The following is a 21715-nucleotide window of genomic DNA, read 5'->3' as shown; positions in this document are numbered from 1 at the left end:
ACAAAATTTTAAAGTACTTCTTCACTCAGAAGGAGCTCAACATGAGGCAGCGCAGGTGGTTAGAACTAATGAAGGATTATGATTGTGAAATCCTATACCACCTGGGAAAGGCAAACATAGTTGCTGATGCACTAAGTAGGAAGAGTTATGGAAGTATAGCAGCACTAGTCGGAATAGAAAAGTCGCTACAGCAGGAGCTGATCAGTGCCAGAATAGAAGTAGTCATCGGTCAGCTAGCTAATTTGTCTATCCAGTCAAATCTGCTAGAAGATATACGGATTGGGCAAGGGCATGATGACACTTTAGTGGCACATATGGATGCATTTAGAGAAGGAAAGGCCACATATTTCTCAATATCAGGTCAAGGGTTATTGAGATATAAGGATCGGGTATGCGTGCCAAATGATCGAAGGATTAAGATGACGATTCTAGAAGAAGCACACAGCACCCCATACTCAGTTCACCCAAGATCGACCAAGATGACTCGCGATCTCAAGGTAATGTATTGGTGGCTAGGAATGAAGAAGGATATAGCGGAATTTGTGTCTAAATGTTTAGTATGCCAGCAAGTGAAAGCAGAACATCAGCGGCCTGCGGGCTTATTGCAACCACTTAGCATTCCAGAATGGAAATTGGACGATATAGCTATGGATTTTGTGACGGGTTTGCCACGAACAAGTAAGCAGCATGATTCAACTTGGGTAGTAATAGATAGACTAACCAAGTCAACTCATTTCCTACCTGTTAAGACTTCATACACAGCGGATCAATACGCAGACATCTATGTCCAAGAGATAGTACGGTTGCATGGAATTCCCAAGACAATAGTGTCCGATAGAGGATCGGTGTTTACACTAAGATTTTGGGGAAGTTTACAGCAAGCCATGGGTACTAAGTTAAGTCTCAGTATGGTGTTTCATCCTCAGATAGACGGTCAGTCTGAGCGCACCATACAGATTTTAGAAGATATGTTGCGCGCTTGTGTACTTGATTTCGGATGATCATGGAATAAGTACTTGCCGCTGATAGAGTTCTCCTACAACAATAGCTACCAGTCAATGATCGGGATGGCACCTTATGAGTTACTTTATGGAAGAAGGTGCAGATCGCCGTTACATTGGGACAAGGTAGGAGAAAGGCAACTCCTTGGTCTCGAAGCTGTTAGAAAAGCTCAGGAAGCGGTAGCGCTGATTAGAAAGCGTATGCTCGCTGCTCAAAGCTGTCAGAAAAGTTATGCGGATGCCAAGCGGTGTGATGTGGAATTCAAGGTCGGAGTTCAAGTCTTCCTAAAGATATCTCCTATGAAAGGTGTGAAGCAGTTTGGGAAGAAAGGCAAGCTTAGTCCCCGGTTTATAGGTCCTTTTAAGATATTGGACAAAGTAGGAGCAGTTGCATATAGATTAGCCCTACCGCCAGCTTTAGCAGATAGCCACAATGTGTTCCACATCTCAATGCTATGAAAGTATGTGTCAGACCCATCTCACGTCCTCAAGTACAAAACGATAGCACTCCAGAAAGACTTGAGTTACGAGGAACTACCGGTTAGCATCCTACATAGAGGGGTGAAGTAGTTACGATCCAAGAGTATTTCGATAGTCAAAGTCCTATGGAGTAATAGTTTTGAACGGGAGGCAACATGGGAGTTGGAGGAGGACATGCAAGCACGGTATCCGGAATTGTTTGGTAAGTAAATTTCGATGACGAAATTATTTTTAGTAGGGGAGAATTGTAGAGTCCAAGAATTTTAGCAGCAGCAACAGCAACAGTAGTAGTAGTATGTTTATGACTGTGGATTTTGGTTCAAGCCGGGACTTAGTTGAACACTCGTAGCAACACATATAGATTTTATAAGATTAACCTATAGTTTAAGAATATTAATTATAACATAAGGTTTGATTAATATAGCTGATCATGAAGATGATATTTATTATACTATAAGGTTTAGATAAAACTAATAAGATCATGACACTTGTCATGTGCATGTTTATTGAGAAATTAAGTATTTTTGAAGAATAGTTTTATAAGAGAAATATTTGAAAACCCCAGAATCTGCCAGCTGCTTTAAAATTGTTATATGACTCAGTCAAAGCTGTTTACTCAATTCAAATTGGGCTGAAAAAGTGCAATTACATGTATAATATTTCAGCGTATGCCGATATATCGCAGCTCTAGGGGCGATATATCGCCACACGGGGAATACAAAAAACACGTAACTTCACACGAATGTTTCGACGAGCCTCGGGAATACAAGACCAGGCGATATATCACCTACCATGGGCGATATATCGGCCCTAGGGCAAGATTTTTAAATGGTTTTGAAACCCAGCTCATTTTAATCCTTACCTCTTAGCAAGCCTCTGAATCTTTTGACCGAGTCTTAAGCCTCTGTTGAACGAATATTCAAATATTTTTCAATTAAATATTCATTATTTTATTCAAGATAAAAGAAGATCTTTTCATTCTTGAACTCTATAAATAGGACCTAATACCCAGCCATTTTTTTCATTATTCAAGTTGAGTTCAGAGCCTTCAAGCTGCTAGGTTTACTTTAGAGTGTTAAACACTTGGGTTGGGTTATAAGCTTTATCATCTTAAGCCTATTAAACACTTGGGAAGTAAGGTTAATAGTGTGTTTTTCGATATCAAGGTGTAGTTCGGTTCTAGTGCATTCAAAGGTATTCCTATTCCTAGTTCATTTCTGTATGTTTCATTAGTTTCCTATAGTTTTCTCTACCCAAATCCTAACTCATTGTTTCTCATTATCTTGGTTAGGTATTTAAGTTCCTTGAACTTGAGGTTTCTTTTCGGTAAGCTCTTCTTCTCAGTGGTTTAGACTCATTTCTTTTTCATTTCCTTCTTTTAGAAATACTCACCTTCTCATTGTTGGTTTTAGGAGTGTTCCGAAATCCTATCCTTGTTCTCACATCCCGGTATTGATAAGGAAAAATAGGATAGTTTCTATATTCTTATGTGTTATGTTTATGTATAATATGTTATGATAATTTTATGTTATGTTATGTTATGTTATGTTTTTATCTAGGGCTCATAGTTGTTTAGTTAGCAAGCCCTAGTGTTTATCATTTTTATGTTTAAAGTTATGTTTTACCTTACCTCAGATATTAGACAGGGGACCTAGATGGGTTATCATATACTACCATGTGATCTAACCTACCTCAGATATTAGACAGGGGACATAGATGGTTTATCACATGTCATAATAGCCATTAATATTGTAGTCCTATATGGTATACGTCTTTATAGTCATATGTTTATGTTTATGTTTATGTTTTATGCTTTTAGTAGATTTTCCTTGCTGGGCATTAGGCTCATTCCTTTATTTTTATATGTGTAGGAAAATAGTTATGGTAGCGGAAAGATTCTTTGTAGCTTGGGATTGTGTATTGAGGAAGAATGGATTCGGTGGACTGCGTGAACGATTCGAGGACGACGTTGATTTCAGTCTTTTATTATGTTTATATGTATTTTCCACACTTGGTTTTGTAACAAATTTATTTAAGATTTAAGTTATGTTTTATTTTTAAAACAATGGGATCCCATACCCCGCGTTTGTGTATTTCAACTTTTACTTTGTAGTTTTTAATAAAGTTATGAATGTTTCATGTGTATGTTTTCTTAAGAATAATGTCTATGTATAAGCTGTTTTAATGGTCCAAAGTCTAGAATTATTTGGATCATTACATTCCAAGAGGGATTTTGGCTTTGAGGTTCAGGCTCTTCTATCTTTTCACTGATTGGAAGCCCAGTGAGCTCTGCGACAAAGTAGGCCAGAGCTTGCCCTTTTACTGCTGCTCGTGGTAAGTAAGAAATTTCAAACTGCCCAAGTTTAACTGCCCATTTCAATGATCGGCCAGCGGCTTCTAGCTTCTGTAGAACTTGCCAAAGGGGCTAGTCGGTTAATACTGTGATGGGGTGAGCTTGAAAGTACGGTCGCAGCTTTCTGGAGGCTAAAATCAAGTAGTAGGCTAATTTTTCAATGGGCGGGTACCGTAGTTCTGCTCCTATTAGCCTTTTGCTAACATAATATACGACATTTTGCATGTTTTCCTCCTCTCTTACCAGGACAGCACTTGCAGCATATTCTGTGATCGCCAAGTAGATGAACAGAGTTTCTTTTTTGAACGGCTTAGATAGAATTGGTGGCTACGACATATGATACTTTAAAGCTTGAAAAGCCTGCTCGCATTCCTCCATCCACTTGAATTTTTTATTGCCTCTAAGGAGATTAAAAAATGGGACACAATTGTCCGTCGATTTGGAGATAAACCTACTTAGAGCAGCAATTCTTCCTGTTAAACTTTGAACATCTTTGACCTTCGTTGGCAATTTCATATCGACCAGGGCCTTGATCTTTTCGGGATTAGCTTCAATTCCTCGTAATTTCACTATAAATCCCAAAAATTTCCCTGATCCAACTCCGAAGGAACACTTGAGGGGATTCAGCTTCATCTGATACTTATTCATCTACAGAGACTGAAGGAACACAGATTGTTTGCTAAGTTCAAGAAGTGTGAGTTCTGGTTATCTCAGGTATCCTTTCTTGGGCACATTTTCAGTAAGGAGGGGATTAAGGTAGATCCAGCAAAGATTGAAGTGGTCAGAGATTGGCCAAGGCCAAAGAATGCTTCTGAAGTTAGAAGTTTCCTTGGATGGGCAGGTTATTATAGGCGTTTCATGGAAGGGTTCTCAAAGATAGCTACTGCATTGACTGAGTTGACACGCAAGAGCCAGAAATTTGTGTGGTCAGATAAATGTGAGAACAACTTCCAGAAACTGAAGCAGAGATTGATTACAGCTTTGATTCTAAGTCTTCCGACAGATTAGGAGAAGTTTATAATTTAATGTGATGCCTCTCATCAGGGTTTGGGCTATGTTTTGATGCAGTCAGAGAAGGTAATTACTTATGCTTCTCGTCAGTTGAAGGAGTATGAAAAGAGATATCCCACTCATGATTTAGAGTTGGCGACTGTGGTCTTTGCTTTAAAGATATGGAGGCATTATCTCTACAGAGAAAAGTGTGAGATCTATACAAAACACAAGAGCATGAAGTACTTCTTCACCCAAAAAGATTTGAATATGAGACAAAGGCGTTGGCTGGAGTTAGTAAAAGACTATGACTGTGAGATTTTGTATCATCCAGGAAAAGCCAACGTGGTAGCTGATGCTTTAAGCCGGAAGGGTCCGAGACAGATTTATGGTATGAGGCTGATAGCCAGGGAGTTAGCAGATGATATGACCAGAGCTGGTATAGAGTTGCTGGTGGGCCAGTTGGCTAATATTACGCTACATTCTACGCTGTTGGAGAGAATCAAGGAGGGTCAGTTGAGTGATCCACGGCTGATCAAGATCAGAGAGGATGTTTTGGCTGGAGCATCCAGAGAGTGTACAGTGTCTGAGTTAGGCTTGTTGAGATACAAGGGGCGGATATGTGTTCTGTTAGACACTACTTTGAGGCGAGAGATTCTGAATGAATCTCATACTACACCTTACTCTTTGCATCCAGGCACCATGAAGATGTATCAGGATGTGAGATCGTTGTATTGGTGGCTAGGGATGAAGAGAGATGTAGTAGAGTATGTGGCTAAGTACTTGACATGTCAACAGGTCAAGGCTGAGCATCAGAGGCTGGCAGGGTTATTGCAGCCTCTGGATGTCCCATAGTGGAAATGGGAGGACATCACGATGGATTTTGTGGTGGGCTTACCCAGGACTGTTGGACAGCATGATTCTATTTGGGTGATAGTGGATCGCTACACCAAGTCATCTCACTTCTTGCCAGTGAGGACTACTTATACAGTTGATCAGTATGTAGATCTCTACGTGAGAAAGATCGTGCGCCTCCATGGAGCGCCGAGGTCTATCGTGTCAGATCGGGACCCTAATTTTACTTCCAAGTTCTAAGGGAGTTTGCAGAAGGCCATGGGTACACAATTGAAGTTCAGTACTGCTTATCATCCTCAGACAGATGGGCAATCTGAGAGGACGATTCAGATATTGGAAGACATGCTTCGGGCATGTGTGCTGGACTTTGGTGGATCTTGGAGTAAGTATCTGTCTTTGATAGAGTTCTCCTACAACAATAGTTATCAGTCTACCATTGGAGTTGCACCTTATGAGATGTTGTATGGTAGGAAATGCAGATCTCCCATTCATTGGGATGAGGCAGGTGAAAGGAGATACTTAGGTCCTGAGGCAGTTCAGAGGACCAGTGAGGCCATTGAGAAGATTAGAGCTCGGATGCTTGCTTCTAAGAGTAGGCATAAAAGTTATGCAGATCCCAAGCGTAGGAACGTGGAGTTCCAAGTGGGAGACTATGTTTTCCTTAGAGTCTTGCCATGGAAAGGGGTGAGAAGGTTTGGGAAGAAAGGCAAGTTGAGCCCTAGATTTGTAGGTCCATTTGAGATCCTAGAGAGGGTTGGTCAAGTGGCTTACAGATTGGCTTTGCCTCCGGCGTTTTCAGCCGTGCATAATGCATTTCATGTTTCAGCTCTTCGAAGGTATGTATCTGATGTGAATCATATTTTGAGCTATGAAGATCTAGAGCTTGAGGCAGATCTCTCCTTTGAGGAGCAGCCAGTTCAAGTACTTGACAGAAAGGACAAGGTCCTTAGGAATAAGATGATACCTTTGGTTAAGGTATTGTGGAGGAACAACAAGGTCGAGGAAGCGACCTGGAAGCTGGAGTCGGATATGCAGAGTCAGTATCCCAAGTTGTTCAGGTAAATTTCGAGGATGAAATTTCTGTAAGGAGGGGATAGTTGTAATGCCCTGGAATTCCTAATGCGGTTTAATGGTTGGATTAGTAGGTCGGGAGGGCCATAACTGTTTAATTATGCCATTAATTGATAATATGCATGTATATGTGAATTATATTATAATATGATGTTAAATGCATGCATGTGGGTCCACATTTGATAACAGGGGTGTTTTGGTAATTTGGCCCGTTGAGGGCATAATTGTATATTTGTATGCATGTCGGTGACCTATTGTTGAGACCACATTATAATGTGGGTTTGTTCGAGCTATTCGGCATGTGATGATCTTGGAATATTAGTTAGCGGTCTAGTCATAACAGGTTTATGTTCGGGGCTCAGGATGAGTCTCGGGGAGATATTAATGATTAGAGCATTGTCGGGAATTAAAGGGTAACGGGATATGAATTATTGGTGTTTGAGAATATCGAGAATAGCGGGAATTGGAGAGCATTAATTATGATTAACGAGATAGGTGGGAAATACCAATTTTTCCCTTGGGAGACTTTAGAAACCTTTAATTGACCTAGGGGTATTTTAGTCTTTTCACCCCTAGGATAGATATAAGCCATTTATGGCTGTAGAAAATAAGAGAAAACAGAGTATAGTTCAAGAGCTTTCCCGTACCTTTTCTCCTTCAGTTTTCTTTGTAATTTTTTAGTCATTCTTGAGAATCGAAGCTTGGGAAGTAAGCCTTGGGAGTTTGGGAGTGTGTTCCACCATTGAAGAGCATCAAAATCTGAACTTGAGGTAAGTTTCTAGCCATTAAAATCCCTACTTTTCTCTATTTTAGTTCTGGTTTTCAGTTGGGATTTCTAGGTTGAATGATTGGTTTTGTTGGGAGTTTTGGCTAGGGTTCTTATGGTTGTGATGCTTGGGGTATGTGAGGATGGTTTTTGGGTTCTTTTGGCACCAAAAATGGGATTTGGAAGCATTGGAATCAGGTTGGAATTGAAGGAGTCGAAGAAGGAGGTTTTAGGGGAGCATCAGTCTGGGGGTAGCGCTACAACGTCCATCAGAGGGCTCTATAGCGCTACACAGGATGTTTTCTGGGCGGTTGGGGGTTCTGAGTATAGCGCTGGGGCGCTAGGGAGCAGTGCTGTAGCGCTACTCTGTCCCTCCAGAATCCCGTTTTGAGTGTTTTTAAGGGTTTTTGGCTCGGGGTTTCAATCCTTAAGGCCCGGGATTGAATCTACTCACCGTGTGGGCATGTTTCGAGGTCCCGAGAGTGGGGTTTAGGTTAAGACCCTTTCATTGTTGATTTTCATTAATGGAGGTTATAATTGGTTGTGATTATGTAACCGCTAAGGAATCTAAAGATCGATCGTTCTTAGGAGTCGTTCTTATTATATTTCTCGCTCGAACCAGAGGTAAGAGAACTGCACCCCATATGTGACATGCATGGTTGTTCATGAGGCATGTTGAATGTGTGAATGTGGACATGGATTTATTATTGAATGCTTAGCAAATCTTGCTCACTTGTGCATGGTACTGACTAATTAGTCAGAATTGGCAAAGGTGTCAGTATCCACTGTGAAGCTGTGACTTATTAGTCAAGTATGGCAGTGGTACTGGGCACTGGTCACACAGTGCTGACTCATAAGTCAGGACGGCCTTAGCGTGTTCAACGCAAGCCAAAAAAGATTAGATCTAATCAACATCTACATTAAATGACTCAGAAGAGCGTTAATGCCGGACCTCAAGTTCGATGAATACTATAAGTGCTTGTCTAGTCAAAGGCTAGTTACTTAAAGCCATAGTGACTATTTAGTCGCATGGCTGTGGGTGTGAGCCCGTGAGACTTACCCATCAATCTCTCATCTGTTAAGTTAGAGACTTACCCATCAGTCTCTCATCTGTTAAGCTGGTGACTTACCCATCAGTCATTCATCTGCTTAAATTAGTGACTTGCTTGATAGTCACTAAGTATGGTTTACCAGAACCTCAAGTGTTGAATCACTCATCTATTTAAGAGCTATAAGCTCTATGTGATTATAATAATAATCAGTTGTTAATATTTATATGCATTACTGTGTTCTCTTGCTGGGCTTTGGCTCTTGGGTGCTATGTGGTGCAGGTAAAGGGAAATAAAAGCTCACCCAACCTTGAGTGGAGAGCTTAGGTGGTGATGTGTACATATGCGGCCGCTTGACCACCACGGCCAAGGAGTTCTCAGAGGAACTAGGGGGTTTACCCTATTTTTGTCGCTTAGGTCGGCGGGTTTGTAAATTTGAAACAATAATGACCATTTTGAATTGTAAATAACTTGTAAATGTTTCATGGGCCCATGAACAGTTTTATGTATTTAATAAAATATATCCTTTCCTTTTGATTGGTTTTCCACCTTAGCCTGTTAATGACACTTAGAAGCATGTTTTTAACCAAAGGACTCGGGTAGCGAGTCAAATTTCTGGTTCACCGTTCACCGTAACTATTCTGGGGTAACCAGGGCATTACACCATCCAAACTTTTCATGGAGACAAAACCAACCTCAAATGAATCAAGGGCACCAATACAACACGCAAAACCAAACTTATGCCCCACAAAATCAACCATATCCTTAACAAAGGAAACCTTCCTTAGAAGATACTTTACAACAATTTATGCAATCCACTCAAAAAAAAATCCTACAAAATCAGTCTCAATCAATTTCCAAGCTCAAGACACAAGTAGGACAACTCGCCACTGTTTTAGCTAATAGAGAAAAAGGAACATTCCTAGTCAACCTATCCCTAATCCAAAAGGTCAATATGAGATAGGAAAGTCTAGTCATAATGGAGAAGTCAAATCAATTTCAACTCTTAGGTCCAGAAAGAACATTGTCAAACCCGATTACATACCCGAGGTTCAAAAAGAAAAAGAAAAGAGTCAGCCTTCTAGTTCTAATGCCAATGACTCTTCAAACAATGAAACTCTAATCCATCCTTTCATTCCAAAAGCCCCATTCCCACAAAGATTACTTCCAATTAAAAAAGGCGGCCAATATAATGACTTCTTAGAAGTTTTCAAACAAGTTAGTATCAATATCCCTTTCTTAGAAGCCATTAAACAAATTCCTGCCTACTCTAAATTTTTAAAGGATCTTTGTACTGTTAAAAGAAACACTAATGTTCCTAAAAAGGCGTTTTTAATTGAACAAGCTAGTTCCATTATTCAATATAAGAGTCTTGTTAAATATAAAGATCCTGGGTGTCCCACAATTTCATGCATTATTGGTGATCATTTGATTAACAAGTCTTTACTTGATTTGGGTGCTAGTGTGAATTTATTGCCTTATTCTATTTATAAGCAACTTGGTCTTGGTGAACTAAAACTCACTTCTATAACTCTTCAATTAACCGATTGTTCTGTGAAAATTCCTAGAGGCATTATAGAGGATGTTTTGATAAAATTTGATCAATTTTATTTTCATGTTGACTTCATTGTTCTTGACACTCAACCTATGGAAAATGTGCATGCTCAAATTCCTATCATTTTAGGTAGACCATTCTTAGCTACATCTAATGCAATCATTAATTGTCGTAATAGTATTTTGAAATTATCTTTTGGAAATATGACTGTTGAATTGAATGTTTTTAATGTTGCTAAATATGTTGAGTGTGAGGAAGTTCATGAAATTAACATGATAGATAGTATTTGTGAAGATGATGGAAATGACTTACTTGACTTTTGTGAAAAATACTTTGGTATGAACTTGCATGTTGATGATTCTAATGATAATTTGAATTCTTTGCTAAAGTCTATACCCTTAAATGAAACAAAAGTTGAACCTTTTTCACCCTTAGATCATGTTCAATCAATTTCCGAGTCTCCAAAGTTAGACCTTAAACCTTTGCCAGAAAATTTAAAATATGATTTTCTATGAGAGTCTGAAACCTTACCTGTTACCATAGCATCCGCCTTAAATAAAGAACAAGAAGATAAATTGTTAGATGTCCTTAGAAAACATAAAGAGGCCATAGGTTGGACCATTGGAGACATTAAGGGAATTAGCCCATCATATGTATGCATAGGATCCATCTAGAAGAGAATGCTAAAACTTCTCGGGAATGTCAAAGAAGGTTAAATCCAAATATGAAAGAAGTAGTTAGAGAAGAGGTCATAAAATTATTAGACGTAGATATCATTTACCCTATTTCTGATAGTCAATGGGTTAGTCCAATTCAAGTTGTGCCTAAGAAGTCTGGGATCACAGTTATTGAAAACGAAAAAAATGAATTAATCCCTACTAGGGTACAAACGGGGTGGAGAGTGTGCATAGACTATAGAAAGTTGAATAATGCTTCTAGAAAAGACCATTTTCCATTACCCTTTATTGATCAAATGCTTGAACGTTTAGCTGGCCATGCATATTATTTCTTTCTTGATGGGTATTCGGGATATAACCAAATCCCCATTGCCCTAGAAGATCAAGAAAATACTACATTTACATGCCTTTTTGGAACTTTTGCCTATCGTCGCATGCCTTTTGGATTATGCAATGCACCTACGACTTTTCAAAGGTGTACGATTTCAATTTTTTCTGACAGGGTTAAAAGATTTCTTGAAGTGTTTATGGATGATTTCTCTGTGTTTGGTTCTTCCTTTGATGAATGTTTGCACCATCTTTCACTTGTTTTAATTCGTTGCAAAGAGAAAAACCTTGTGCTCAACTAGGAAAAATGTCATTTTATGGTTAAAAAAGGAATTGTTTTAGGTCATGTAATCTTATCTGAGGGAATAGAAATTGATAAAGCAAAATTTGATATTATTTCAAAACTTCTCCCACCTAAAACTGTGAAAGAAATTAGATCATTCGTAGGCCATGTCGATTTTTATAGAAGATTTATAAAAGACTTTAGCAAAATTTCTCGGCCTTTATGGCATTTACTTGGAAAAGAAAATGCTTTTGTCTTTAATAATGATTGTCATATTGCCTTTGAGAAATTGAAAAATTTGTTGACTACTGCACCCATTATTCGACCCCCTGATTGGAAAATACCTTTTGAAATAATGTGTGATGCTTCTGATTAGGCTATAGGTGCTGTCTTAGGACAAAGACTTGAAAAAATACCTCATGTAATTTACTATGCTAGCAAAACTTTAAATGATGCTCAATTAAATTATTCCACAACCGAGAAAGAATTGCTTACTATTGTGTTTGCATTGGAGAAATTTAGATCTTATTTGTTAGGGTCTAAAATTATTGTCTATTCTAATCATGCTGCATTAAAATATCTCTTGTCGAAAAAAGATACTAAGTCTCGTTTGATCCGGTGGATCCTACTTTTACAAGAATTCGACTTGGAAATACGTGATAAAAAGGGATCTGAAATTGTTGTGGCTGATAATGTATCTAAACTAGTTGTTGAAACTATACATGACTCCACTCCTATCACTAAAACTTTTCCCGATGAACAATTGATGCATGTTTCTTCCTTGCCTTGGTATGTTGATATTGTTAATTATTTGGTCACTAAAGAAATACCATCTCATTGGTCTAAGCATGATAAATCTAAATTTTATTCTGAGGTGAAAAACTTTATTTGGGATGATCCTTACTTATTTAAATACTACCTTGTTCAAATAATTAGAAGATGCATTCAAAATTGTGACCAATCTAAAATCATATCTTTTTGTCATGATCATGCATGTGGGAGACATTTTAGTGGTAAGAAAACAACTGCTAAAGTTTTACAATGTAATTTTTATTGGCCTACTATCTTTCATGATACATATGTTTATTGTAAAGCTTGTGAACGTTGCCAAAAGTTAGGAAGTTTAACTAAAAGAAACATGATGCCTTTAAATCATATTCTTATTATTAACATATTTGATGTTTGGGGCATTGATTTTATGGGACTATTTCCTAACTCTTTTGGTAATCCTTATATTCTTGTTGGAGTTGATTATGTGTCTAAATGGGTTGAAGATATTGCATGCCACACTAATGACCAAAAAGTTTTGCTTCGGTTTTTGAAAGAAAATATATTTTCCTGTTTTGGTTCACCACGTGTTATCATTAGTGATAAGGGTACACACTTTTGTAATAAGCCATTTGAACATTTAATGAAACAATATGGCATTACACATAAAGTTTCAAAACCATATCACCCACAAACTAGTGGTCAAGTTGAAGTGTCTAATAGGGAAGTTAAGCACATTTTAGAAAAAATTGTGAATCCAACTAGGAAAGATTGGTCCTTAAGACTCACTGATGCACTATGGGCATATCGTACCGTGTACAAAACGCTCATTGGCATGTCACCCTACAGACTTGTGTATGGGAAGGTGTGTCACTTACCTGTTGAGTTAGAACATAGAGCCTTTTGGGCTATAAAGCAATTAATTTTTTCTTTAGACAAGGCAGGTGAGAAATTAAAGTTTCAACTAAATGAACTAGACAAAATTAGGAATGATGCATATAACTATTCAAAAAAGTATAAGGAACGTATGAAATTTTACCATGATAAAAATATTTTTCTCCAGGTCAGAAAGTCCTTTTATACAACTCTCGTTTCCATTTATTCCTGGGAAAGATACGCTCTAGGTGGTCCAGTCCTTACATTGTTTGTATTGCTTTTCCACATGGAGCTATTGAAATTGAAAATCCTAAAAATGGTGATATATTTAAAGTTAATGGAAAAAAATTAAAACCATTTTTAGAATTAAAAATCAATGAAGTGGATGAGATCCTCCTTGAGGACCCTGTTTACCAAGCTCTTTGATTCCTATTGATCTTGATAACTTATGTTTTATTTTTTTTGTTTGTTTTATGTGTGATTTAATTTTTGTTTGTTGTGTCTTTTACTCTCTTGATGCTGCACCACGATGAGGTACGACCATTATAAAATCTAACCTCTTGTAAATTTTAATTTATATTTATATGTTGACACATTGAGGACAATGTTTAAATTAAGTTTGGGGGTATTAAGTTTATATGGTTATTATCATTTTGTATTGTTTATGTTTCGTGTTAATTTTTGTTTTATTGTGTTTTGTGTGGTTTGTTAAAAAAAACAAAAAATTTATTAATTTTTGTGTTTGTTTGAAAAAAAGAAAAAAAATATATATATTTATTTGTATTGTTTTCTTGTTAAAAAAAATTCAAAATTGTTCATTTTTCATAAAAATTCCAAAAAAAATTTGGTGATATTTTTCATTTTCAATGATAAAAATCTTGATTGAGTTTGAGTTTAATTCTCTTAAAAATTTGAATAATTTTTAAGCTTTGTCTTTAATTATTGGGTCAATTTTTCTTGTCACAAAAATTACATTTTTCATAACAAGAACACTCTTATTTCCTATAAGTTTAAGTGAAAAATAATTTTAATGAAAACCTCTTCTTAAAAGCGAAATTGACAATTTAATTAATTACATAAGCTTAACTTTTACTCATAATAATTTTTTAGACTTATTTTCATTGTGCAATTTTTTAGAAAATCCTTTTTATATCACAAATTAAAAAAAATAAAAATTGTGTGTTTAAATTTTCTTTTGCTTGAGGACTAGCAAAACTTTAAGTTTGGGGTGTGATAACTCTACAAATTAGAGCTATTTTACCACATTTTTTTATGCCAATTGTTGCTTAGTCTTTGAGATTTTAAGTAACTTATTAAGTTTTTAAGTAATTTTTAATTTATTAGTCTTATTATAATTTTTTAGATTTTTATATGTTTTTATAGATATTTTATTATAATATGTTGTAGTTTAATTATTTGAAATTAATATTGTTTAGCTAGAAGTAAAAAGATGCAACTTTGAGCTTAAATGTTTAAGTAAATTAAGTTTTAATTAATATTTTCATGGAACTTATATTGTATATTTTATTATTGAAAATATTTAGTTTTAATTTAATTTATGTTTATTTTTGTAGAGAATTTGTTGCATTTTTTTCTCTTGAAATGCAAGAAAAATGAAGGAAAAATGGCATTTTCAAGGAAAAGAAATGAAAAAATTGGCATTTAAGAAAGGTCTTCAGCTGCCAGCCTTCCTTCAGCAGCCTAGTTCGGCCCACCGAAGTCCCAAGCCCAACCTGAAGCTCCTTCTTCCTTCTGCCAAGCCACTCGGCCCAGCCGAAGCCCCAGGCTCGCCTCTGCCCAGCCCAAACTGAAGCACTCCAGGCCTGCCTGCCTTCGGCCCACCACGCCAGCTCCCAGCCACTCGGCCCAACATCCCCAGATGCCTCCAGCCTTCCTCTTCTTTTTGGGCCTGCGCCTCCTGCTCTTCCAGCTGTCAACAGCCACCACCAAGCCACCTTTCTTTGAGCCCATCAATGTACCTTTGTCCCCTATGTCTAAAATGTCATTTTTTTACCCAATTTTTCTACAAGATTTTACCCAAAATCATCATCACTCCTACAATTTACTCCTACTTGCCATATTATTATTAATTTATTTAATCTAATCAATTTAATTAATTTAAATTGATTATTTTAATAATCTCATTTTGGCTATAAATAAGGATTTTCAAGACCATTTTGGGGTGCTTAATTTTTAGTTACCATCTTCTTTCTACCATTCTCTCTTCTATTTTGGTGTTTTTCAAGAGCATTTTCAAGTATGTATTTTATTTGTTTTGTAATTTCTATTCTAGTTATGTTCTTCTAATATTTTTCATAAGATTATTAAGATCATGATGAAGCAACTTGTAACTGGATAATATTTATGTTGTATGTTGATTTCCCTTGTGTTATACCCAAAAATTGGAGATCAATGACGTGGCAATAATGGTGACAAATGGCAGTACATGGTCCTTAAAAGACACATTAAATAGTCAATAAATACATTGACTCCTCAGAGTTGTGATAAAGTGACCGGATAGACTGACGAAGAATTTGGACTGCTTGAAAGATGTCATAACCAAGCCAAGTGCACATTGGTCCGAGGAAAGCTAAGGAGAGTGCATTCTAGGAGGTTAAGGAGAATGCATCCTAGGAGAGCTAAGGAGAGTGCATCCTAGGAGGATAAGGAGAATACATCCTAGGAGAGCTAAGGAGAGTGCATCCTAGGAGGCTAAGGAGAATGCATTCTAGGAGAGCCAAGGAGAGTGCATCCTAGGAGAGCTAAGGAGAGTGCATCCGAGGAGAACTCAAGGGAGTGGTCCTAGGAGACCCCAAGGATGTGGTTCTAGGAGACCCCAAGAGAGTGATCCTAGGAGATCCCAAGGATGAGGTCCGAGGAGGAGAGCCCAAGAGACCTTGGTCCGAGGAGAACTCAAGAGAGTGGACCTAGGAGACCCCAAGGATGAGGAGAGAAGTGCATGTCCTACCACCATGCACGTCCGACCAACAAGTGTATGTCCTACCACCATGCACATGTTCGACCAACACTTGCATGGGTGGTCAATAGGAGGTGGATCAACTAGCTAGAGGAGGACTAAGTCAAGATTCCCAGAAACAACTTCAACAAGATATGCGGGAATCTCTCATTCTTCCCACAAATGGGGGGTTTGTTACATTTTGAATTTTGAATGTTTCTTTGTAATTTAAATGTAATAAATATAATAAAACATCCTGGTTCTAAGGGATACCGTATGTATGACCCTAAGCCTATAAATAGAGGGCTTATGGGATGAGAGAGGGGGTTCTTCTGCTTCTTCTTTCTAGAGAGAGAAAATTTGGGTCTGAGTATTCTAGAGAGAGAAAGTGCTGATATTTGAAAGAATTCTTGTATTTTTGCAATCTGTACTGAAGAAACTCAGTTGGCTCAGTCCATCTAATCTTGAGTACAGATCTATAATCACAACTCTAAGTGGATTAGGCTATTACCGACTGATCGGGGCTGAACCACTATAAAAATCTTGTGTGTTCTTTATTTTCTTTATTATACCGTCTGTGTTGTTTAAATTCTCTTGAAGGTTTGTCGTATTTGACGTTCTCACATCGTTGGCTAAAAACACAGTCAACACCTTGTAATGCAACAAAGTTTATGGATTTTTCTTCTTCATATATGTCTTTCATCTTTAATATCTCATATTTTGGATTGTTAGATAATATTGTACTTTTGTAACGCCCTAAACTCCGGGGACCGTTACGGTGTGCCTTGTAAATAGTGCTAAACTCGCTAATCGAGTCATTTGGCCAAAATCGTGCACTAAGTATGATTAGCGGTTTAGGGATTAAAATTTTTGGATAAGATGTAACGTTTCATTAGAACGCTTAATATATATATGTGTTGGGATCCCAAAATTATAATTTCAGAGTCTGCTACAAGAAAATATTTACAACAGGTCGTTCTATGCGGAAAAATAGGGTTTAACCCTAGTTCCTTCTCAACCTCGGCCGTGGTGGACGAGCAGCTGCATATGTACACCTTATCACCTAAGCTCTCCAACTCAAGGTTGGTCCAGCTTTCTTTTGCCTTTACCTGCACCACATACCACCCATGAGCCGACGCCCAGCAAGAAAACACAATAAAGCACGGTATAATATCAGCAATGATCGTGATAATCATCTAGGACTCTCAGTCCAAACAAATAGGTGACAGTCGCAATAGTCACAAACGTGGGTACAGCCCCCTCTAGCCATGTGACGTTAGGGTCACTCGAGCTTAACTGATAAGAGAACCTTCATAAGTTTGAACAGGATAGGTGCATGGTGAATAGTCACCAACATAACCTTCCCCATGACTTACAGTCATAACCTTGGAACAATGTTCCCTAGCCATGTGACAAACAGTCACCGGGCCATATGCCCTGGCTCTGAATAACTAGTCTCAGACTAGCCAAGCGCTTATAAGTTCATCGACCTTAGGGTCGGTCCAGTGTTAATACCCCATATGAGTCATTCTTTGCTGATATCGATTAGATCTAATCTTCATTTGGCTTGGCGTTCATGACGCTATGCCATTTCTGACTCTTAGGTCAGTAAAACACGACCAGTGTTCAACCCATTGTGAACTTGACTAGTAAATCACAGCTTCACACATGGATCTAACACCATTGTCGATTCTAGCTAATAAGTCAGTGCCACACACAAGTAAGCCATGCCACCAAACACATATCACATATCTAATATCCATAAACAAGGTATTCAGCATGCTTACTTAACATGTACTAGTACAATTAGGACTATGCACGAACACAGAGGCTCAAGCTCTGAACAATATCATAATCAATATGTAAAGCATGTCCTAATCACATGTTTCTCGTGCATCATATGCATTATGTTTAACAATCCAACATGCACCAATAATAGCCATGCATGTCACATATACACAGGGTGCAATTTTCTTACCTCAGATTCGAGCTAGAACCAATATAATAACGACCCTTGAGAACGATCAACCTTTAAGCCCTTAGCGATCACCTAATCATAACCAAATATGGGATACCATCAATAAAAATTATCAACATAGGTTACCAAACCAAAATCTAGCCTCCAAGATATCGAGTACTACTAAACCGGGTAGTAGGATCGACCCCGAGGCTTAAGACTAACATTCCTAAGCCAAAAAGCCATTTCTGGCCAAAAAGCCACTAAGGGTCGCGGCCCTCCTTGGGCATGCCGCAGCCCTCCTTGGACATGCCACGGCCCACCCCTCAAACAAAAGCGGCCAACTTCAGCACTCTTCAAGGGTCGCGGCCCTCCCTAGCCATGTCGCGGCCCAACCTCCAGGTCAGCCAAAATCCCTGCTTTTCTTCCCTTGCGATTTCTCTTGGAACCAAGCTTAAACATCACTCAAACCTCAGATACAACCCCTAAACTTGATCTATAACACTCCCTCATCAAAACCCAAGTGAAATCCCAACCAAAACTTCCATCAATTCCAACTATCCACAACAAAATCACAAGCTGAAAACTAACACCAAAACAGAGCATACCAGAAAACTAATGGCTGAAAACTTACCTCAAACTCAGGTTGTGATGCTCTTCAATGGTGGAACACTCTCCCAAACTCCCAAGGTCTATTTCTCAAGCTTGAATCCTCAACAAGATCACCAAAAATCACAAAGAAGATGAAGAGGAAGGAAGGTACGGGTAAGCTCCAAACTTGCTCTGTTTTTCTCATCAATTTTATTGCTGAACTCAGTTTATATCTATCCTAGGGGTAAAAAGACCATTATACCCCTAGGTCAATTATAGGTTTCTAAAGGCTCCTAAGGGCAAATCTGCCATTTCCAACCTATCTCGTAAATCATAATTAATGCTCTCCAATTCCCATTATTTTCAATAATCCCAAACACCAATAATTCATATCTCGTTACCCTTTAATGCCCGGTAACGCTCTAATCATTAAAATCACCCCGAGACTCTTCCCGAGCCTCGAACTTAAACCTGTTATGACCAGACCGCTAACTAGTAATCCAGGATCGTCTCATGCCGAATAGCTCAAACAAACCCACATTATAATGTGGTCTCAACACATATCATTGACATGCATACAATTATACCCTCAACGGGCCAAATTACCATCACACCCCTGTAATTAAAATGTGGACTCACATGCATGCATTTAACATCATATTATAATATAATTCACATATACATGCATAATATCATTTAATGGCTTAACTAAGCAAGTATGGCCATCCCAACCTACTAATCCCGCCATTAAACCACATCGGAGAAATCGGGGCATTACAACTTTGTTCTTCATTTTGCAAAACATAATATTCTTTGTGTAAGATGTGTCATTAAATTGTACATATCCAATACTTAGAACAAAAATATTATGTTTTGCCTTATAAATAATATTATTTGATTTTTTGTTATTTCATTAGGTTGACTCCCATTAAATACTTTGAAATTATACTTTTTTGAAAAGTGAAGAAAAATCTTATCTTTTTAGAAATAATTTGTGCTTAAAAGTATAAATCTATTCGGAAAATGATAGTTTGACTTATTTTAACTATCATTAAAACTTGAGAATCAATATACTAATAAGTATTATTAAACTTACATTTTGTGGATTCTTGTATCTTAATAATATTTCCTTTTAACACATATTTTCAAATCATTATTGGTTTATTTTCATTCTCTTAAATAGCTTTATTTTAAATCTTTTATTTTATGTTCATGACATTAAATCTCATCAATCTTTGGAGCTAGGTTAGAATTTATTAATTTTGGTTTAAAATAGTTCTCTTTTTTATTTTAGACAACTCCTTTGGGTTCGTTCTCGTACTTATACGAACACTATACTTCATATACGATTCATGTGCTTGCAAGTTATAAATTTGTAAAACATACCCGTTTTGGGTCCATCAAGTTTTTAGCGTCATTGCTGGGGAGTTGCAAGAAAATAAACGATTTTTATCTCAAGGTTAGTGAATTCTTCTACTAGTTATTTTGATTTTTGCACTTAAAAAAACTATATATACAAAAATATAAAAAAATATATATTTATATAAAACTAAAAAAGATAAAAAAAAAAAATTTGGGACGCTTCTACCACCCATAAAAAAAACTTATATATTTATATTTATTGTTTTTTAAGTTGACGGCACTTGTTCCTCCTATCAATCTATCTTTTTAATGTTTTAGTTTATGGTACTCGTGCCTCCTAATTTTGTTATAGTTTTTATTCCTTGTATTTCTTTGTTAGTTGATGCCACTTGTGCCTCCTAACCATTGTTGTAATTTTCTTTATTTATTTTGTTGTAGTTTTTATTTTATTTTATTTTTGCAAGTTACTAGTTGATGGCAATTCTGCCTCCTAGCTAGTTGATGGCAATTTTTCCTCCTAGTCTTTTATCTTATGTTTTAGTTGATGGCACTTGTGCCTCCTAATTTTTACCTTATTTTTGTTATGGTTGATGGCATGTTATGTCTCCTTACTCTTGCCTAATTTTTATAGTCTTATTTAATTTTACCTTATTTTCTTTGTCTTTTGTCATAATAGTGTGTAATTGTGAAAAAAATACTTGAAAAAAAAACCTAAATCTTGTCCTTTCACCATAAGCAATTTTTGCTTAAAGGAAATTTGAACAAAATTCTCGATCTGCCTCTACTAATTAACCTCGGGGAGTTGTTAGTAGTGTGCGAGTAAGTGGAATCAAATAGGTCTGGGGACAAGTGAACTATAAAAATTATATTGTTGTGAAATCTCTAAAAAATTCTAAGTATGCTCTATGGTTGCGGTTTTTACTGATCTTCCATATTAGAAAATTGTTTGTTTGAGATTATCTTTGTTGCCTTGTGAAAATTATATGCATCATTGGGAACTTAACTCTAAAAATTGATTAGTAAAAAGACATTTATCTTTGTTTGAAATTGAAAGTGTTAGTAAAAAATTGAGCATCGTGAAACCAATTGCTAATCCTGTTGATGAAAATGTTGTGCCTAAAAAAACTTTGCTTGAATATTTTGCAACTATTTCATCTAATGTTCCTTCATTTATTGTTCTTCCAACAACTTATGCTACCCATTTTGATCTTAAACCATCAATCATTCAATTGTTGCCATCTTTTTATGGGTTAGATAGAGAGGATCCTTACATGCATGTCAAAGATTTCTTAGAAATTTTCTCAACATTTAAATTTCAAAACTTTTCTGATGAGTCGGTCAAACTAAGATTGTTCCCTTTTTCATTAAAAGACAAATCAAAAGCTTGGTTAAATTCCCTTCCCACTGGATCTATAACTACATGGGATCAACTTTATAATAAATTCCTGCTGAAATTTTTTCCTATGTCTAAAACTGATAGTCTAAGGAGAAATCTCCAAGCTTTTTCAAAAAGATAATTAAGAGTTTTATGAATGTTGGGAAAGATTTAAAGATTTATTATTAAATGTCCTCATCATGGTTTTGAAAAATTGAGACTTGTAAAATATTTTTATGATGGTTTTACTCCCTCTAATCGTCAAATGATTCAATCTATGCATACTGGAAAATTTTTAAAATTTCAAGGACAAGAGGCTTGGGACGCCCTTGAAGATTTATCTATCAATTCACAACAATGAAATTATTTTGATCCTAGGTCTAGGTCAACTAATTCACCAATAAGAGGAGGAAGGTATGAAGT

General features: G+C 36.9%; 1 non-coding gene across 1 annotated transcript; it reads right to left on the bottom strand.

The window, feature by feature from the left end:
- Nucleotides 1-21393: 21393 nt before the first annotated feature.
- On the bottom strand, nt 21394-21499 carry LOC133813186 (small nucleolar RNA R71). Its single transcript, XR_009884224.1, has one exon. It is a non-coding gene; the product is annotated as a small nucleolar RNA R71 (small nucleolar RNA).
- Nucleotides 21500-21715: the final 216 nt, after the last annotated feature.

This window comes from Humulus lupulus, chromosome 1, assembly GCF_963169125.1.
Source record: "Humulus lupulus chromosome 1, drHumLupu1.1, whole genome shotgun sequence".
NCBI lineage: Eukaryota > Viridiplantae > Streptophyta > Magnoliopsida > Rosales > Cannabaceae > Humulus > Humulus lupulus.
Note: the sequence above shows the minus strand (reverse complement) of the source record. Positions and strands in the feature narration are given on the sequence as shown.